Source organism: Palaemon carinicauda, chromosome 22, assembly GCF_036898095.1.
Source record: "Palaemon carinicauda isolate YSFRI2023 chromosome 22, ASM3689809v2, whole genome shotgun sequence".
NCBI classification, from domain to species: domain Eukaryota; kingdom Metazoa; phylum Arthropoda; class Malacostraca; order Decapoda; family Palaemonidae; genus Palaemon; species Palaemon carinicauda.
The window spans coordinates 94,224,023-94,229,022 of NC_090746.1; the positions used below are offsets into that span (position 1 = coordinate 94,224,023).

Here is a 5,000-nt window from a genome sequence, read left to right on the forward strand (position 1 = left end):
ATATATATTATATATATATTTAAACTGAAATAGTTGGTCGTTGGCTATAAATGCCGTTTTACATTTACTGTCTTCTCGAATGGGTATTTGATAGTATCCAGATTTTAAATCGATAGTAGTAAAATATTTACTATTCCGTACCTTCATAAGTAATTCTTCGATTGAGGGCAAGGGAAATACATTATCCTAAGTGACTGCATTAATCTTCCTATAATCAACACATAATTTTACCGAGACATCCTTTTTCCTAACAGCTACAATTGGAGAAGCTCAGGGGGATTTGCTCTCCTTGATTATCCCTTGTTCCCTTAATTTACTATTTTCCCTTTCTATCTCTCCCTGGAAATGAATGGGTACCTTATAAGGCCTTGACCTGATCGGCTCCGCCTGCCGAGTTTCAATGCGTAAGGAAAATCGATCAATCCTCCCGGGTGGCTCGTCTCCAATTACAATTACATCAGAATAATTATTACCAATGTTACTAACTACAGCTTGATATTCTGGCGGACATAGATTTTGCGCTTGCATAATCAAGTTCTGAGTGTTTTCGTCTGTGCGGGCTGGAGTGTGGCTCGCAAGATGCCATTGTTAGCAAATTCACATAACTCCAATTCAAACACAGAATCACTTCCTGACACAACTCTTTTATTTGACATATTAATTATCGTTATGTCTGCTCTGTTCTCCTTATTTCTGACAAGCCCTCTACGACTACTATGACCATTTGTCATGGGGTTTTACTACGACCTTGCCTCCCTACGGGAGAGGCTAACAGGGGGTCACTGATATGTTTGTAAGTTTCTGGAGAGGCAATACTTCTCCTCTCTCAGGTACACCTGTTACCTTACTTAATTATCTCTCCTTTCCCGCACAAGAACTTACTCTCTCATGACTTTCTATCGGTAAAATGCACCCTCCTGCTTTTACTGTTATTCTTTCTTTTTCCCCGCAAACGTATATTTGATTACTCATTATAAAATCCACACCAAGTATAGACTCGATTTTAGTAATTCCCAAGGTAGGCAAGACAAAAATAATCTTGTGTAAATTTCACAGATCCTACCTTAAAGTTGACGACCGTTGTATGTCTTGCCTGTAATTTATTTTCTCCTAGTGTATTGAGGATGATGGATGCCGCTGACCGTAGTGGGTTTGATGAGATTCCTTTTTTAATAAATGAAACGCTCTCTCCTGTGTCAATCACCGCTCAAATGGACTTGTCGAGTAGGTTAATCATGACTGCTAAAATTCTGAGCCGCACACTAGGATATGTGGGGCACATGCCAACGACCTTGCTTGCAATACCGCTGCCCCTGTTCTTATCCCTAGTGCTGCTGGGGTGAGGTCGAGGGTACCAAGATAGGTCCCAGTGCCTGCTCCATCCAGTCCATCGTAGTCACTCTCACTGCTGCCTCAGCTGCTGCTTCTGCTGTCGTGCGGGGAGGGGGGGGGTGCATCGTTCTCCCTCGTCTTCCCCTTCCTCTGTTTTCTTTTCCTTGGATGTTGGGTGAGGGGTAGGTGCGCGTGTGCCAAAGCCGCCCGCCAGCCTCGGCGATTTTTGCTGGGCACTCTCGAGATAGCTGACCTTAGGCCTGACTAGTATAACAGCGGGGAGATCCTTGGGTGGGGCACTCCACTCGTTGGTGACCCTCTCCCACACACTGCTAACATCTGAAAACTTCTCATCTGCTAACATCGTTATCCCCTCTCCCGGCTTTGGGGTTGGTGAGTGCCTCTCATGGCTGCCATCTTTCCGTCATCGGGACAGTTATTCTGTGTCATTTTTTTTCTTCTGCCAAACTGTCTCGAATGTTTTGTATCGCCATCACTATGCCTGCTAACGAGCTATTGTCATCGAACAAATAACCATATGAAAATGGGTTTACTAGTCAGCGAATATGTTTACGGGAAATTGCTTTTTTACCACCTTTTGGAAGATTGGCACTCAGTGCAGCAAACGAATCACAATCTCGAAAAATACGAATTGCAAAACTGAGAACTGATTCACCCTTTCGAATTTTGTGTTCGTAATTTTCTTTCATGTCCCCTTTTCTTGCATCGGGTAAAGCGTATTTAAAAATTAAACGTCGCTTTATTTCAGTATAACTTCTTAAACTGTCTCTCAGAAACACTTTGAATGATTGAAACCCTTCATTAGGCTGTTGATTATCAAAAGGTCTAACACTTGCCTGGAGTTCTGGCAATTTTCGAACTACGACGTTTTGCATATCTTCACTTGACTGTGCATATGTGCTTTCACTTGTGTGCATTTGAACTTCCTTTAAGTAAGTCAGATATGCTGTGGTTCCACGCCACTCTTCTTCTCGTTCAACTAATAGTCTGTTTATTAACTCGACTAGGTTATCTAACCTATTTTCTAAGTCCTATGTTCATTGTTCTCATCTATATTCTACATGGACATCACTATAACCAATTGCTCCTTCGTTTTCATCTCCCGAAGCAGCAGTGTCTGCTATGTTAATTCTCGCATATCTAGGGATCTTGAACTCTTATTTTACCGGCCTAAAGAACAACTTCGCTCACAGCATACACAAACAGACGTTTTTTACACCTGAAAACAAATATGTCACATGTCAACGATAATAGGACTTCACAATATGGGGTTTTTTCGCCTTATTATAAAAATGTTTGTGAGTACACTTTACACAGCCCAATACTCTTCTGATGAGTACCTACTTGTTCTTATGATCGCACGAGATGTACTGCTAGCCACTCGGCAAGTAAATGCAATGTTGCCCTGTCAATATGCTGAATTGTTTTATTTTGTGGAAATCTTAACTATGGTGGAATTATACTGTCACAAATAGGTTTATAACACGTCACTTTATCAGACTTAAGACCCGTGACCTATAACAGAGTTCAGTGATCACGCACTACAATTTGTGACAGTCATAGTACTCTTTAAAAGGTCATTAATCAAACTGTATAATACACATACTTCTACATATTTTTCAAACAAGGATTAGGCTTGCTCCACCCCAGTTTTTAGACTCTTATGCCACTTGCCCTTTATTAATCAAATTTATTACATCCCTTTTCGATGAGCTTTACCGTCTCATCGCCTGTGAGCATTGACATTTGAACTAAATTTTGAACTCAGAACTAAAGCTTCATGGAAAGTAATACATTTATCGCTTGTTAAGCGTCCATCTATCTGGAGTACTTCACCCGGTCCTAAGACCCCCATCCATCCCCCCATAGCTGTGCTAACTCAACCATTTGATCACTTAGAAACGCCGATGTAAATTAGGAATTTATCATATAGAGATAAAGCTATTTCAATGAAAATCATAAGAACGTTGTGCATGATAATGATCCCAGATTGATCCGCAAGTTATGTAATTTTCTCAACATAAAGCTTCTAGTAATTATATGATTATTGATAACTCACATTCAGGGTGTTAGCATAAGAAATTATTTTGTGTTTATGCTATATGCGCGTATATTTTTCTGGAAAAATAGAGGAGAAACAATTTTGGCAAAATTACTAGATTGTATATATATATATCCTACTATCATGACAAAATTTCATGAAATTATGTCGTTCTAAGACTGAGCACCTTTTGAATATTTGTCAGTGATACAAATTTCTCAAAAGTTTTGCTTGAATATAATGGTGGTCTCATTAACCTCATTAAAACTTATTTCTTACTCAATAAACTATGTTCTGATGTTATTTAATGTGGCATGTGGTCATCACTATTTACTGAATCCATAATTGATTATATTTTGTTCAAAGTTAATTCTTAACATACGCTACAAATAAACCTTCCAACAATAGCAGCTACTGATACTGCCACTACCTACTAACAATCAACTAATATTGAACAATGTTATAAATATTTTCTGGATCATTAACGGTTATCAAATAATATTTATGTAATGATGTGATATACTACAAACTGTATCAAAAATCTTCATTTAACCTCTCCCCACAACCACTAAAAGAGATATGACTTCCTTATTTTCTCAATGTCGGATGCTCCGGACATTAGGAAAAGGGTATTCTCTCCCCATACCCAACCCCTCTTGTGAAAGTATCTACTGTGCTCCTCCCAAGAAAAATAGTAAATGAAAAATGATTAAATATATGTGTTTATATATACATGTATAAATAGATATATATATATATATATATATATATATATATATATATATATATATATATATATATATATATATATATATACATATATATGCATATTTATATAAATATATATTATATATATATATATATATATATATATATATATATATATATATATATATATATATTTGGAGGTGTGAGTGTTGAGCTTTAATATTTGATAGTCGAGACCTCAAATGATACCGAAGTATAAAATGTAGCAGCTAGATTTGTAACGTTTTTATGGAATCGCTGAGATTGTAGAAGGCTCCGCCCATATCTTAGAAGAAGTAGTAAGAGGAGCAACCTTTTATCTGTTTTATCATGGTAATACTAGACAGATCTCACAAATGATTACCCCTAACGGTTGGTGGACATTTGAATATCACTGATCCTACGCTAGAGAGTTAAAGGAACCTTTACATGGCCACATTATATCTAACACCACTAATTCTTTTACACGTAGCATTTTCATTTCAGTGGATATTTTACGTATATTTGTCAACTTACACAATTCGTAAATGTTGAAAAGCTTCTTGAACAATGGTTAGCAACTCTGCTAGGACAAGGTCATTGGATCTATAACTAAGGTTTTCTAACCTGGGTATTACCATAACTTTTATAACATAGCAATCAACTGTCAGGAGCTAGCGCTCTTATTTAAGGCACTCTCAGGCACAATGGTTATCTTTTCTACTCCTAATTTTTTTACGGTTTCCTTTTGCAAGATTAATAATAGGCCAAATCAATATTGGCGCTTGACTAAGATATTACCCTTTCCATATATTTTGTTTTAGCTTCATCTTTGACATTCATTTCTAAATTATCATTGCTTTCTTTGATCAACAAAAGT

At 37.2% G+C, this 5,000-nt stretch overlaps 1 protein-coding gene across 1 annotated transcript in view; it reads right to left on the reverse strand.

The window, feature by feature from the left end:
* The window catches only part of LOC137616628 (hemocyanin subunit-like), a 74,642-nt gene that overhangs the window by 62,910 nt on the left and 6,732 nt on the right, over positions 1-5,000 (reverse strand). The gene's annotated exons all lie outside the window — the stretch shown is intronic.